At 40.8% G+C, this 17,500-nt stretch overlaps 1 long non-coding RNA gene across 6 annotated transcripts in view; it reads left to right on the top strand.

Annotated features, from left to right (window-relative positions):
• The window catches only part of LOC139751866 (uncharacterized), a 288,051-nt gene that overhangs the window by 170,590 nt on the left and 99,961 nt on the right, over window positions 1-17,500 (top strand). The window lies entirely within an intron of this gene.

Genomic DNA, 17,500 nt, shown 5'->3' on the forward strand with positions numbered 1-17,500 from the left:
GAGGGAAGTGGCTGGTGGAGGGTAGTGGTATAGTGGGGGGGGAGGGGTAGTAGTGGAGGGTTAGTAGTGGTGATTTTTGGAGGGTAGTAGTGGTTGAGGTTAGTGGTGCTGGTGTTAGAGGGTAGTGGTGGAGGTGGTGATGGTTGGAGGGTAGTGATGGAGAGAGGTAAATGGTGATGGTTGGAGGGTAGTGATGGAGAGAGGTAAGTGGTGATGGTTGGAGGGTAGTGATGGAGAGAGGTAAGTGGTGATGGTTGGAGGGTAGTGATGGAGAGAGGTAAGTGTTGATGGTTGGAGGGTAATGGTGAAGAGAGGTAAGTGGTCAAGTAGTGATGGTTGGAGGGTAGTGGAGGAGAGAGGGGTAGTAGCACAGTACATCTAGGTAGTGGCAAAAAGGTCATTACATATTATATCTTTTTTGGATTAGAATAAGAAAATAGCGATTATTAATGCCACTTATTATCACATTATGTGACCGAGACCATAACAGGTCATTGGGTCACGCTGTAGTGACCCTAGTGACTACGACGGTACGACCTTTGACCTCGACGGTACGACCCTTTACCACGACGGTACGACCCTTGACCACGAAGGTACGACCCTTGACCACGACAGTACGACTCTTGACCAAGACGGTACGACCATTGAGCACGACGGTACGACCCTTGACCACGACGGTACGACCCTTGACCACGACAGTACGACCCTTGGGTATAATGTTTTTATTTGACTCATTAGGACATACCATCATTCGTAAGGGTCGTACCGTCGTGCTCAAGGGTCGTATTGTCGTGCTCAGGGGTCGTACCGTCGTGCTCAATGGTCGTACCGTCTTACTCAAGGGTCGTACCGTCGTGCTCAAGGGTCGTACCGTCCTACTCAAGGGTCGTGCCGTCTTGCTCAAGGGTCTTACTGTCGTGCTCAAGGGTCGTACCGTCTTGGTCAAAGGTCGTACCTAAGTAATCAAAATACAAATTTACGAAACAATCTAATTATGTTTTTTTGAAAAAATATCCCCATTTTACCTCAAGGCGTAAATTCATATATTTATATTCATAAAACTTTTTTAAAAAAAGATATTCTAAAATTCACTAGTGTTTGTAAAAGCTCTGGGTAATTTAATAACTTCATAAAGAAGTACTTTACCATCTCTTTACGATAAAGGTTAATTCTAGTGAGAAAAATTTAGATTTTGAAGCTAAAATTATAAAGGCCTTTGAAATTAAGGTATATATATATATATATATATATATATATATATATATATATATATATATATATATATATATCCCTGGGGATAGGGGAGAAAGAATACTTCTCACGTATTCCCTGCGTGTCGTAGAAGGCTACTAAAAGGGAAGGGAGCGGGGGGCTGGAAATCCTCCCCTCTCGTTTTTTTTTTTTTGATTTTCCAAAAGGAGGAACAGAGGGGGCCAAGTGAGGATATTCCACAAAGGCCCAGTCCTCTGTCCTTAACGCTACCTCGCTAACGCGGGAAATGGCGAATAGTTTAAAAGAAAAAAAAAAAAAAATATATATATATATATATATATATATATATATATATATATATATATATATATATATATGATATAAAAGAAATATATAACAAAGTTTACTCTTAACGGGCAGCAAATATGGCTTATGTTTACAAAATATGTGTACGTAAGCTTCTTAAATTTGCCTCGTTTTTCGCCTTCTTTTGCCCTTCGTTGTCCATGACACTGAGATAAATTTAACCACATTTAACAAATCTCGTCGTTAATTATCATAAGAGTATTAATTATCATCAATTTAGTGTCGGGAACAATATAATCAGGCTGGCGAGAAAAGAACCATCGCGTCAGTTTTTGCCGACTTTTTTTTTCACCCCTTGGGTCAAATGAGATGTTGAACTCGCCAATCGGGTGTCGCTTAAAATTGTAATCCGTTGTAATTGGCGGTTGGCGAGTAGTTTATCTCCCCTAATGGTCGGGGAAATAGAAGTCGTTAAATTAATGATTTACCAGAACCATAGTTAGCAAGGACACAAGTATGATGTTATTGTGTTACTGCCTCTTGTACACACTCTCGTATCTGACTCTTGTTTTCCCGAATGCCGACGATGTATCGAGGAATTTAATCGTTGGGTTATCATTAAACCCTTGAGCACGACGGTAAGACCCTTGAGCACGACGGTACGGCTTTTGAGCACGACGGTACGACCCTTGAGCACGACGGTAAGACCCTTGAGCACGACGGTACGGCTTTTGAGCACGACGGTACGATCTTTGAGCACGACGGTACGATCCTTGAGTATGACGGTACGGCCCTTGAGCACGACGGTACGACCCTTAAGCACGACGGTACGACCCTTGAGCACGACGGTACGACCCTTGTGTACGACGGTACGACCCTTGTGCACGACGAGTGCAGGAGATGAAACGCCGGTAAATCAAGTCAGAATTGCAAGCATATTCTCTCTCTCTCTCTCTCTCTCTCTCTCTCTCTCTCTCTCTCTCTCTCTCTCTCTCTCTCTCTCTCTCTCCCTAGCATTAAAATATTCGGGTCCCCCAGCAGCCTAATATCAAAAGAATAATACACTTTCCGCACGGCTGGATCCTTGACACCCTTATCTACAACCATTGTATCCTTATCACATAGTTACATTACGACCTTATCAGCTGTATGCTAAACCAAACACACATTGTTAGGCATCTGCTAATCCCCATGGTGGGGTGGATTTAGTCCTAGGAGGATTTTCTTGGAGGGGGATTTCTGGCGTGAAATCCCCCGTTGTGGCAAGCAGGAAAATTTCTTGGAAATTTTAAGAATTGTTTCCCTGTGCGTAATTCGCCGGCGGAGGGAGGAGGGGGGGGGGGCAGCCAGGAGTGTAATCATGTGTTTGTTAGAGAAACTAGATTGTGGAGTGAACGCTGGCACGATATTTCTTTGACAATGGATGGAGAGGCACATTGGACGAGGGCCTGGAAGGATTATTATGGCTTATTTAAACATGTGATTACCTGCTTTCTGTTCTCGTGGGTTTGGGGGGGGGGGGTTACGCTCAACCTTTGTGTATATGTACTGTCTTTACTCCTGTGTGTGTGTGTGTGTGTGTGTACGAAGACATTATATATGTATTGAGCATCCCTGAGAGGAGGATGATCATCTAGGATTGCTGTGGGTTAAGTGCCGCGCCCAAGATTCGAACCCGTGCGGGACGGCCCAAGCGGACTCATGGTCAGTTAATGTGTGTGTGTGCTTGTAGTATGTACGCACATCACAAACGGTTTGACCCTGTTTATGTATTATTGTCGAGTGTACACACACACACACACACACACACACACAAACACAAACACACCTTTCACCTCCCCACTACCTCCATAGCACCCCCTCCACGATCACCAACCCCCCCCCCTCCTCTTCCAAATCCCCCCCACCACAAAAAGGTGAAAAATATTGTCCATAACATACCTGAGACTCTCTCTCTCTCTCTCTCTCTCTCTCTCTCTCTCTCTCTCTCTCTCTCTCTCTCTCTCTCCCGTCGTTAGTTAATGGGAGGGTAAACACAGCTCGTTAAGCCAGTGCACGGAGGCAGCGACAATACTTACATGTTCACCGAAATCGTGTAACGACTTAGCAGACTCGTTTATCATACTTAATGAGGGGGTGGTCGTTTTCACAAACTGTCGTTACGAGAGAACAGCCTCGTTAAGCTTGGTCATTGAGGTGAGGTGATGTAGAACGTGATATTCTCGTTGACCACATTCAGTGTAAAGTATAATATATTTTTTGATGCTGGCCTAAGCTGATTAACGAAAGCTTAATTGATGGCTTAAACTAACGTTCTTCAAGACACTTTCCTGTCTTCCGTTTTCCGTTTTCTCTTTAACTTCCGTTTTCTTCATTACTTTCTATATGTCTACGAATTTTCCAGTTTTTCATTGACTTAAGGTTTCCATAGGTTTTCCCCATTATCTTTAGACCTTCCATTTTCTCATCATTTAGTTTCTCCTTTTTTTTCAGCCACCATCCCCCATTTTCTCCCTAACTTCTGTTTTCTCCTTAACTTTTCCCATTTTCTCCCAGACTTTTCACATTTTCGTAGTCAAATGGTCACTGGTTTTTGATTACCTGTTCCATTTTCTCTGTAGGTCTTTATGTGTTCTCCTTAATTACTTATTATTTCCTAACTCCATCTCTTCTCCCTATTTTCAAAAACTCCTCCCCCCAATTTCTTTCAGAACCTTCTCCCAATTTTCCTGTACCGATTTTCACCCTATTTTCGCCCCAATTCTCTCCCTAACTTTTCTCTCTCTCTCTCTTTCTCCCCCTAACTTTTTCTCTCTCCATCTCTCCCTAACTTTACTCTCGCCCTGAATATACCATTATTACACCGGGAGGACGATAAAATGGCGGTGGTACACACCAGCTCAGGTAAGCCATAAGCTCCCTGTCATTAGAAACCTCATTAATTAGCCTGTAATTAGCCTGTAATTGTAATTAGTGAAGGTAGGCAGACTTCGCATCTTCGTCAAGTATAATCGGATATATTACGCCTTATCCGGCCCGGCACAGTTCGGTGGTTGGGGAGTACAGGTTAACCGGATTATTGTTAACTTTATCCGGACTATTCATAGTGAAGGGGGAGGGTCGCCCTGTGTGTGTGTGTGTGTGTGTGTGTGTACTTATGGTCTGTTTTTCGTCTTGTTTACCGTTAGTCGATTATATTGTGCCTGTATCCTGTACTTGTACACTGTACATGTAGTACGACCCTTGAGCACGACTGTGGGGTTCGACCAAGAGCTTCGACTCGGGTTCGACTGTACGACCCTTGAGCTCGATTCAGGGGTTCGACCAAGAGCATCGACTATGGGGTTCGACTGTACGACCCTTGAGCTCGACTCGGGTTCGACTGTACGACCCTTGAGCTCGACTCTGGGGTTCGAATCAAAGCCTCGACTCAGGGGTTCGACCAAGAGCTTCGACACGGAACTCCGTCTCAGAATCGAAATGTTCGCCCTTCAAGCTGGCCACTTAATTACTGTAATTACCGTAACTAATGATAACAATAATAAAGATATTTTTTTTAAAGGTAAACTAACATTATTTATTCTTATTTTCACATCGACAAAGGCAGGGTATAGTGGCAAACAAATTTCCCCTGTCCCTATTAACCGAAATCCCAGTTAACCATCATCCCGATTAACCGGAATTCCTATTAACCGTAACTTCGATTAACCGAAATTCCGATTAACCGTAACTTCAATTAACCGACATCCCTATTAACCATGGTGAGGGGGGGGGGGCATTATCCGTCATACCCAGCCCGCTACATGAGCCTCTCTCTCTCTCTCTCTCTCTCTCTCTCTCTCTCTCTCTCTCTCTCTCTCTCTCTCTCTCTCTGGGTGGAATGAAGACATTATATGGTGATAAGCGTCTGTGCTCCACGCCAGGAGAGATCATCAAATATTAAGACCCCACACAGGACCAGGACGCCCTGTATAGTTGATAACCCCCTGGCAATAGAAAACGTCTTGATGAACCACAGACCGTTTTTTGTTCGTTTTATTTTTCGTGGTATACTCACGAACTATAGAGTTTTGTCTACTATACTTTTTCGTAGTATACTCACGAAGTATATAATTTTTTCTAATATACTCACGAAGTATAGAGTTTTTTTTTATAATATACCCATGAAGTATAGAGTTTTTTTTTCTAATATATTCACAAATTATAAAGTTTTTTCATCGTATACTCACGAACTCCAGACTTTTCCTAATGTGTCTACAAACTATGGACTATTATTCTTGTCATATAACTAAGAAGATATAAACTATAGTTTTTTATTTTCATCATATAGCTAAACATATAAACTATAGTTTTTTATTCTTGTCATATAGCTAAACTTATAAACTATAGTTTTTTATTTTCATCATATAGCTAAACATATAAACTATAGTTTTTTATTCTTGTCATATAGCTAAACATATAAACTATAGTTTTTTTATTCTCTGATATACTAAGAGAGTATATCCATGTTGTTTCTACAATACTAACCACAGTTATATATATATATATATATATATATATATATATATATATATATATATATATATATATATATATATATATATATATATATATATATATTGTTATGGAAGTATTTGTATGACGCTTGCCTTTCACAGTGACTGGAAAATAAGAATTAAGAAAATACAACAACAATCCCCCCCCCCATGAAGATATGCGGGGGTGAGGGGGGTATATGTATACTTGTCATTGGGGAAAAAAATATATTTCCATTTTTTTTTTCAGTTGTATATTTTTTTTTATTATGAACGTAGAGACGTGTTATTCCTTACTGTATGTGTTTATTGATGATTACTGTATTCTGACAGCGGTATGATTGTATGACTGATACTGTAGTAATGTATTAATGCAGAGACATTCTTGGCTGTATATGCTCAGTACTGTATGATTGTATGCTTGGTACTGTATGACTGTATGGTCGTACCGTCGTTAAGGCGCGCCGGAATTGGTCATTTCGTCTCTATCATGTTTTACATCATTAGTTATCAGTTATGTTGTTCAGGCGTGACACTGATAACTGAGATAACTTGATATCATTATTTATTCTCTGTTATCTTGTTAACCAGACGCCATTGTCGCTATACCTTTGACGGATAATTCTTTATGACTGAGTCGTAATCACTGGGTTTAATAGGCTTTTTTTTTTAAATGGCAAGTGGAATTAAATGCCCACCAGTTTAAAGTATATTTTTAAATGTCGGTAGTTGAATCAAATGACTATCAGTTTGAAGTGAATAGTTTCTTAATGTCACAGGTGGAATTTAAATGGCCATCAGTTTAAAGTAAAAGTTTTTAAATGCCGGATGTGGAATTGAATGGTAATAAATTTGAAGTAAAAGCTTCTTAGATGCTGCAGGTGAAATTAAATGGCCATCAGTTTAAAGCCATTTATTGTGATTTATTTTCTCGGCTGTTTTTGATGATTTTTTTTTATTTGAGCTTATTTAGAGATTTCGTATTACTGATGGACGAAATGACTTTTAAAGTATATGGTCGTGATGTGGTATGGAGAGAGAGAGAGAGAGAGAGAGAGAGAGAGAGAGAGAGAGAGAGAGAACACGTGACTTACGCCCTTCGTACCCTCATGGCGGGGTTATGGTGGTGGTGGGTGGGTGGGATGAGGTGTGGTGGTGGGGGGTTGGATTAAAGGTCCAGGCCCGGCCATTTTTCTCCTCTGGCGGCAACCGTTCTATTCATGTGTGGCGTTGCTATGACAACGGCAGCAAACATATGCCTATACTTAATACCCTATACACTCCCTCCTAAATCAATGGTTTCGCGCCTTCACTTGTGATATATATATATATATATATATATATATATATATATATATATATATATATATATATATATATATATATATATATATATATTCCTATGAGTCCACGGGGAAAATGAAACACGAAAAGTTCCCAAGTGCACTTTCTTGTTTACATGTTTACCAAATGGCGTCCTAGCTTCGTCTCTCCGATGTATATCAACTGACTGTTATATTTCTCTCTTGTGTCTCCCCTGATGATGTGATTATTACACGAAAGTGTACTTGGGAACTTTTCGTGTTTCATTTTCCCCATGGACTCATAGGAATATCTTGATCACGCGCAAAATTGTGATCCTTTCCAATATATACACACACACTATGTGCCTACTTATTCTTTGAAGCTTTTAGAATGTCTATATATAGTCCCCTTTTCTCGCTTAAGCTTAGGCCTTGTATCGGAAATCAAGCTTTATCTAAGAATATCTTATGCCTTATTTTCGTAAAATCATGGCTGATTGTAAACGGGAGAATATTTAGATGATATTCCCTGTTTGTGTTCATCATTGCATGGGTATTGGAATATTCGTAAGATGTATTCAGTATACTACTACGTAGAAAATGATCGAGGGAAAAAAAATATTGAAAAGGATAAACAGAATATTTTTTAACCAAACATTGTATAGACGGAATATTTTTTAATTTTTTCCCCCCATTTTTCTATTTTTGATATTTTTTTCTCCATTTTTTTTCGTATTATGTGATTATATTTCCAATTTGTTTCTACTCATTATTTTTACCTTTTCAACCGAAATGGCTTCCATGTGGAACCCGCCTTCCTCTGCCATTTCAGCTATTATAAAGAATATATCTTTTTATATATCCTATAAGGCTATAACCTGGGAATGTTGGCCTTTTAAAAAGGCTTTTACAACACTTTGTGATTGTTTGCTTACAACAGGCCGTAAGTATATATGATTTACAACTTTGATTATTGTTATATTAATTAATCCCATGTTGTTACTAGATACAAGTGTGCTCTGTGGTAGGCCTATGTGACTAGCTGTTCAGTAATCATTCCTTTTCATTAATTATACATTAGCCACTTGTGGGTTGATGTCAATATGATAATATCCTTTTTCTGACGTATAACATTGTTTTCTCACCTTATCGCATTGAGCACGACGGTATACGACCCTTACGTATAAGGGGCGTGACCTCTTGAAATTACCCTTGACCCTGATAGGGTCATGGCAGAGGTTAGGCCATCATCATTAAGGGTCGAACCATCGTTGTGTTCAGCTATCGTGCCATGTCGTACTGCTGCCGTGTTCAAGGGTCGTACCGTCGTACTGAAGGGTCGTACCGTCGTGCTCAAGGGTCGCACCGTCGTACTCAAGGGTCGTACCGTCGTTATGAAGGGTCGTACCGTCGTGCTCGAGGGTAATACCGTCGTGCTTAAGGGTCGTACCGTCGTGCTCAAGGATCGTACCGTCGTGCTCAAGGGTCATACCGTCGTGCTCAAGGATCGTACCGTCGTGCTCAAGGATCGTATCGTCGTGCTCAAGGATCGTGCCGTCGTGCTCAAGGGTCGTATCGTCGTGCTCAAGGATCGTACCGTCGTGCTCAAGGGTCGTACCGTCGTGCTCAAGGATCGTACCGTCGTGCTCAAGGATCGTACCGTCGTGCTCAAGGATCGTACCGTCGTGCTCAAGGGTCGTACCGTCGTGCTCAAGGATCGTACCGTCGTGCTCAAGGGTCGTACCGTCGTGCTCAAGGATCGTACCGTCGTGCTCAAGGGTCGTACCGTCGTGCTCAAGGGTCGTATCGTCGTACTCAAGGGTCGTATCGTCGTACTCATGGTGATATATTACCATCAGACACTTTAATATATATTGCAAATGACCACAGAATTAATCATGGTTCCCTTTTATGGAAATAATATATATATATATATATATATATATATATATATATATATATATATATATATATATATATATATATATATATATTACATTGCAATTTGGATCTGTATCTGTAATATCCGTTTTCTGTTCATAATTCAAAGTTGTTTTGTATTTGATATAACTTATAATATAATTTTTGTATCTCTGTCATTTGATAGGTTTAGATTTTCAGTGGGAGGGAGCTAGGTCTGTTTATGAGCTGGTTTGATGTCTTCTTGTATTTAGTAAATGATGATTGTTATAATGGGGTGATAATGAGGTATTTGCTCCATATAATGATGATAATAATAATAATAATAATAATAATAATAATAATAATAATAATAATGATAGTAATGATAATGATTATTATTATTATGTTGTAATAATGATAATGATATGTTATTATTATTATTATTGTTATTATTATTACTTACTTTATCTTATTTGAAGATATGTACTATTAAGCATACAGTGCAAATTGGTTTTTTTTCCGTTTTTTTCACAAATTTTTGTTAATATTTACTTAAAGATGTCTTTTGTACAAAGCGCTATATTTTCTAATTTGTTCTAAAACCTTTCTAAAGAGGTTGTTTTTTTTTTTTTTTTCACTAGCGTGAAACACATTAATATATGTATGATATGTAAGTAAATATCAAGGGTAGAGTACGCTATGTTATTCAGATAGTTATCATAACGCGATAAATAACAACTTTGTCAACATAAAAGAGATGTATTATAACTTGAATATTTTGATAAGTTGATAAAGAATGACATAGGTAAATATTGTAAATTAAACAGGGTTGAAAAAAGTTTCATACCTTCGACAGTATGAGGGAAGATGTAAATATGATCATCAAACATTAACAATATATGTTATTAGATAACTTCTAATTACTTATATTTATGTATTGGGAGAGACGTGTTACCGGACTCTGCCCGCCCGTGCTATGCATTGCGTGCTAGAGGGCACCTTGGGCGAGGCTGTGGACGAAAAGGAGTATAGTTACGTCGTCAATCTTTTTCGCTTCAAAGGATAACATCGTTTCCCTGCTGTGGCGAGGAGCGCAGCCCCGAAATTGTAGAAGCCCCGTGAAAGGCATTCATTTATGATAATGATAATGATAATAATAATGATAATGATAATAATAATAATAATAATAGTAATAATATAATAATGGTAATAGTAATGATAGTAATAATAATAATAATGATAATAGTAATAATAATGATAATAATAATGATAATAATAATGATAATAATAATGATAATAATAATAATGATAATAATATTAATAATAATGATAATGATAATAGTGATAATGATAATAATAATAATGATAATAGTAATAATAATGATAATGATAATAGTAATATTGTTAATGATAATAGTAATGATAATGATGAATAATTATGATAATGAAATAATGATAATGTAGGTGATCTTTCCACTCATGATAACCCATCTTCATTTCCTCGTATATTTATTTCATTATTTATAGATTTATAAAAGGTCATGTTAGCTCGCTCCCTTTTTTCTATTTCTTCTTTGCCATATGAGGTCATTTGAATACGATTCTCACACAAGGTTAATGTTAGTCCAAGAGATAGGAGTTTGAAAAGGTATTTCTCACTGTGTGTCTGTGTGTGTGTGTCTGTGTAACTATGTTTACTTCCTCGTATCTCTATGTATGACAGTAATTGATATATTAACCATATACCGAAGACAACTACTAAGACTTTTAAAAGTACTGGGACTCAAAAAACTGCTCCTATTATTTCTTCCTCTTTTTTTTTTTACCTCACATTATTTCTTTCTCTGTTTTTTTTATATTCCTTTTTTTTTCCCACAAAAACTGAGTCCCTACACGCATGTCCTCCCACCCTCAACACACATCCCCCTGCAAATGCAATTAGAGAATTCATGAGAATCATCATTGACAGATTGACCCATAGCGAAACAACATATACGTACATATATCATATATACACACATATATATATATATGTAAAAAATTGGCGTATAGGGCACACCACCCAACCACCCCTTCCCCCCCGAAAAAAAAATCATAAATTCATGTAATATATTTTGCCGCATTCCATTTCTAGGAGAGCAAAGAGCAGAAGCGTTACAAAAGTGGTGTGTGATACTTTTATTAAACATATTTTGATGCTTTGATGTTTGGATATCATTCTGTTGGCAAGCAGGAGGGAGAGAAGGGAGGGGGAAAAAAGGGGTTGGGGGGGTATATTTGCCATGAAAGAATCCCACACCCCCACCCCCTCCCTCCTCCCCCCTTTTGATATTTTTGGTGTGTGTGTGTGTGAGTACACCTGGGGGGGGGGGGGGGGGGGGGGGGGGGGAATGGACAGGTTGGGTGATTTTGTAGCCCATTTTCTGTTTGATAGATTCCTCTTTAGCTTTTCAATTATGTGCGTGGAGAGGGAAGTCTCTCTCTCTCTCTCTCTCTCTCTCTCTCTCTCTCTCTCTCTCTCTCTCTCTCTCTCTCTCTCTCTCTATCTATCTATCTATCTATCTATCTATTTATTCGTTATTATCTTATATATATATATATATATATATATATATATATATATATATATATATATATATATATATATATATATATATATACTTCCTCTTTTTTTATTATCCCTCGTTCTTCTGTTCGTATCTGTTCCGCCTCATTCCATTTCTCTCTCTCTCTCTCTCTCTCTCTCTCTCTCTCTCTCCTCTCTCTCTCTCTCTCTCTCTCTCTCTCACACACACAGATATGAAATATTGCTGTTATTGTGTGAATGGCCGTGTTGTTGTTGTTGCCTCTCTCTCTCTCTCTCTCTCTCTCTCTCTCTCTCTCTCTCTCTCTCTCTCTCTCTCTCTCTCTCTCTCTCTCTCTCTCTCTCTCACACACACACGTTCGCATTCAGCATGTGGGCTTTGATGCTGGTATCATTGTGGAAACCCAACAACCCTGCACCACACACACACACACACACACACACACACACACACACACACACACACACACACGTTGCAAGTTTGGTTAGGTTAGGAACATCTTTGTAGCTTCGTTGAATCTTCATGTGTCGCAACTCGGGAAGACCTCCAGGCCTTCTGTGGTCCTCACCAGGGAAGACCTCCAGGCCTTCTGTGGTCCTCACCAGGGAAGACCTCCAGGCCTTCTGTGGTCCTCACCAGGGAAGACCCCAATCCTTCTGTGACCTCCGATCTTTTGACTCAGTCACCCGTAGTCCTTTGATTGATGACGTCATCCTTAGTCTGGAAGGAGATGTCGCACTCTGTGGCTTACAGACTCCTTCAGTAAGTGGCCCCAGGCTCGGTGGACGCGTCCCGAAGGCCACGTCGTGTGTGTGTGTGTCTCTCTCTCCACGTTGCAGTCCCTCACCCATGGCGTCCCGCAGGACACTGTAGATGGAACCACTTTTGTTTTCCCTAATCCTTACAACTCAGGCGCTTGATGGAAGCGCGTCGACGACGAGTGAGGCGTAAGCGACGGCGTTGATGATAGGTTTTCCAGCTACATTCCCCTCTGCAGAACACCTTCCAGCGGCTTCCAGGAGGGCTTAAACGCATCGCCATCAACCCAACCAAGGCTGTGGTCGTGTACTTCTTGACTCTCTGTCTCTCTTCCAGCCAGTGTCTCAGTCCGTATTGTCCCACTCATTTCCAGTCCCCCCTTCCAGATCGCCCACTCCACCAAGCTTTCTCGGTGTTGTTACTCTGGACAATAAATTGATTTCTGGAAGGAACACAGCCAGCACCATCGTCATCAACTCCTCCATCAGTCGTCTCCATGTTCTCCGTAGACCCAAGACACTTGAACCCTAGACGACTGAACTCAACATCTACAGAACTCTTGTTCTTCACAGAGCTGCTCATGCCTCCCTTATCTAGTCTTCCTCCCTTGCCACAACACAACAGGAGCGACAGGAAAGGATGCAGAAGTGGACATGTAAGATCAACCTCGGTCCCTCTTAAGCCACCTGAACCTCACAGACAGTTTGGGAAGAAAATACTGTACGATCCTCACCACCGTCTTCGCCTACCATCAGAGATCCCTCGTCCCAGAGTTGCAGTTGTCCACCACAGCTGCCCATGCCTCCCCTATCTAGTCTTCCTCCCTTGCCACAACACAACAGGAGCGACAGGAAAGGATACAGAAGTGGACATGTAAGATCAACCTTCGGTCCATCTTACGCCGTCTATCGAGAGACGCTCAACACTTCAGTCCTTCCCGACTCTCCAACCATCATGTACCAGTTTGGAATGAAGGTATTGCACCGACCCCGCCACCATCCCTTCTCTTCCCAGAGATCCCTCGTCTCCGAGTTGCATATCTGAGGTCGTGCAGGCTGCTACAGGAACACCCACCATTCCAAACACATTTAACGTCATGATTCATCACCAGTCTAACACATTGATAGTTATTTATATATCTATTTATGGTCTTCTTTCATCATCCCTACTGGTTATGTTATGTGTAATTTTTTTTATGTATATTTAAGCTTCTCTCTCGAAATTACTTTACAAATCGTTGATTAATATTAGTCGTTGAAGTAGAAGTAGTAGTAGTAGCTGTATTAGTAGTGGCAGTAGTTGTAGTTGTAAGTGTTGGAGGAGACACACACACACACTCACACATACGCCACTTTACCTGCCTTAATTCTAGTTAATCTTTCAATTTCCTGAAATATAACTGTAATTTCCTGTTAACATGATTTTTACCTTGAAATGAACTGTGCTGAAGTGATGTATTGTCTGATTTTTGGCCATAGTGTGAGTGTGTATTACTTCCTATTGCTTTACCTGTTTCTGTGTGTGTTTGTGTAAATGTGAATATATATATATATATATATATATATATATATATATATATATATATATATATATATATATATATATATATATATATATATACCTGATGGTCTATGACGAGGTTATCTACTGGAGGACAGTACATGGGAAGGACAGATAACACAAGACCTGATGGTCTATGACCAGGTTATCTGCTGGAGGACAGTACATGGGAAGGACAGATAGCACAAGACCTGATGGTTTATAGCAGTCATCTACTGGAGGACAATGATATTATCCTAAATTCCTGACCTATGTAAACACAGAGACAGGATAGTAAACCAGAAGATCCTGATTTCCAGATTTGACCAATATTTTCGCCAGAAAAATTATAGATCATGAAAAATTACAAGCTGGACTCGTGAGTTGATTATATTCTCTGGAAGAAAATAAACCTTTATATTTCCTTTGCTGCAAAGCAGATCGGGATAAGACGCACAGACTACGTTACACATATATTGTCTGTACCCAAAGAAGAACCAGACAAAGAATTTTATGATTAAGAAAGTCACTCCCCGGACCAGTCGAATGTTCAAAGGGAAAAAGAGAAGAAAAAAAAAATATGTATATAACTCAAAAAGAAGTTCCTCAAAGAAATACACAAAGAAATGTTTAGGTCTCAAAGGCGAGGGCTAATTAAAAGCCCTTCTCCCAAAACAGATCTAAAGAGAATTATTAATATGGCCAAGTTAAAGATCTGTTTTGAGAGCAGTGCAAAAAGCATCGTCTTAGGAACATTTTCCCTTCACTCAACCGCCTCACTTCCTTATTATAAATAAACACACACGAAGACCTTCTTCTTCAGGGGGAGGAAAAAAAAAGAAAGAAGGAAAGTTCTGAGAGAAATTTTCCTCGATGTAGCATTGAGAGAAGGGAAGGATCTCGAAGCTGTATGTACATTCGAGCTTTGGTGCCAGTAGGTTTAACTACTACCCTCTCAAATCTCTCTTTCTCTCTCTCTCTCTCTCTCTCTCTCTCTCTCTCTCTCTCTCTCTCTCTCTCTCTCTCTCTCTCTCTCTCTCTCTCTCCATTTGATGCAGTTGACTTGACAGACGAAGAAAGAGAAAAAAAAACATTGACGTTAAGTAGTAAAGTAACACTTAATCTACTTGAGATCTACTTCTTCGTACACGATCTTACACGACGAGTGAGAGAAGTCATCTTCAGCGAGGCTGTGCCATCGTCAGGGGACGAAAAAGAGTACAGTTGTCTGTATCACGTTACCCCCCCCCCCCAAAAAAAAGGGTCCCACCTTACCCAGCTCCTGACATTAAAGGAACGTAGTCTCAGCGAGGAACGTCTGCGTCCAAAAGAACTCCATCACACTTTCCCAGCTCCTGCGTGAAGTGTAACCTTGAAACAACAGGACCCAACCCAAAGTAGCCCTAGAATTTCATGGCAAATCCCTAGCGTCATTGAGGTATGATATAACTATATGAGATCACATAAATTCCATCCCTATTTTGGAACTGGAAATGAGGTGATTCCAGTGGTCGGTCCTTCCCCAAGGAGTATCTCCCACATCCCAAAAAGGATTGAATTGTAAGCACCTGATGGCCAAAGATGCGTCCGTCTTAGACTAGCTCCCTAAGGTCTATAGGACTCCTAGGAAGCCATGGAGAATCCTTGTGTTTAGAGTGTAAGGGAAGAATAGGAAAAGAGATAGACACATCCTTAGCTTCTTTGAGAGCTAGATCAATTAGGTTTTTTTTTGCACAAGAGCGACAGAAACTAGCTACGAAGAAGAAGTCCCTGTTAAATGTATGAAAGATACGAATAATTTGCTTTTATAAAGATAACAGCGATAAGGTTATCTCTCTGGGCCATAGGTATTTAGTATATTGATACAAGATAGCTGTAATCACTTCCGGCTATAAGCAGTGTTTACCCATTAACACACAAAAAAATGAGTTCAGTGTAGAAATTGAATGTCCTTGGAATGGAGATTCTGTGTTAGAGGAAGAGAGAGAATAGTTAAGATAGTTAAGAAAAAAAAACCCTTAATCAACGAATGAAAGCACTTCAAATACTTTAAGCAATCCCGTTAACTTGCATTGCTCTAAATAGACACTAAATCACATACACACATTGTCTTTCCTCTTTTCTCTACAGCTCAGGAAATGACTACAAGCCAGATCTCCCCTCAGTTACCATTGTATGAAGAAAAGATACTCTTTGCCCCACCTCCCTCCTCAGCCAACCAGCTAGCCACACTACACAACCTCATGGACACACCACCCCATCACCCCACACCCACCCACTCTTCTCACCCCCTTAACAAAAGACTGAAACAAAAGCCGTACCCCCACAAGGCTCAGGAGCCGAAAAAAAAGAAAAATTAAAGAGAAGTTGGACAATATGTACTTGTAATTGGATCAACAGCGCCTCCAAGGAACTGAAGTACACTGTTGCGAAGACTTTGAGTTCGTCCCGAACCTTCACTTGCTTCCACACACACACACACACACACACACACACACACACACACACACACAGAAAACAAACAAGCAAGCAAGCAAGCAAATAAGAGTGTGTGTGTGTGTAAACGCACTCATCAAAACACGAGGACCAACACACTCACGGAAACTCCCAAAGGACAATGTCGATTACCGGGCTACAAAACGCACCAATTCTTCTCCTCCTCCCACCTCCTCCTCACCCAACCACCCTCTCAAACCATCCCTCCCCCACCCTTGATTCCTCCTCCTATCCCCCATCCCCCCTCCTATCCCCCCCTCCCCCTCCTATCCCCCCCTGGTTGAGCCGTGCGATCAGAACTATACAAGAGATTAATCTTCGCAATACACGTCGTCCACGGCCCGGCCAGACAGAACTAACTCTCTCTCTCTCTCTCTCTCTCTCTCTCTCTCTCTCTCTCTCTCTCTCTCTCTCTCTCTCTCTCTCTCTCTCCACTCACTTTTAAGATCTTCAGAAAATTCCCTTTCATCCGAGCGACGCTACGCGCTCGGAGGGGGACCCCCCCCCCCCGTTACCCTCCCCCCCCACACCCCAACCCCGCCCCAGTCCTTCGGGGCAAATCATCATCATCGCCAGCGGCGGTTCTTTCGCCACAACCGTAACTTTGCGTCCCCGGTTCGATTCCCCGGGGCGGGGCGCCGCGCCGCGCCCCGTCCCGGGGGGGGAACGACACCGACCGACCCCCCCCCCCTTACACACACACACACACACACACACACACACACACACTCTGGGGAGATGCGCGCCAGGGAATGTGTTGGAACTGGGTGTGTGTGTGTGTGTGTGTGTGTGTGCGGGTTGGTTGGTGTTGTGCGTGTTAGCGGGGTCTGCCCCAGTGTTGGTTTGTGGCCAGTTATTTCAT

The sequence above is a fragment of the Panulirus ornatus genome, chromosome 12 (assembly GCF_036320965.1).
Source record: "Panulirus ornatus isolate Po-2019 chromosome 12, ASM3632096v1, whole genome shotgun sequence".
NCBI lineage: Eukaryota > Metazoa > Arthropoda > Malacostraca > Decapoda > Palinuridae > Panulirus > Panulirus ornatus.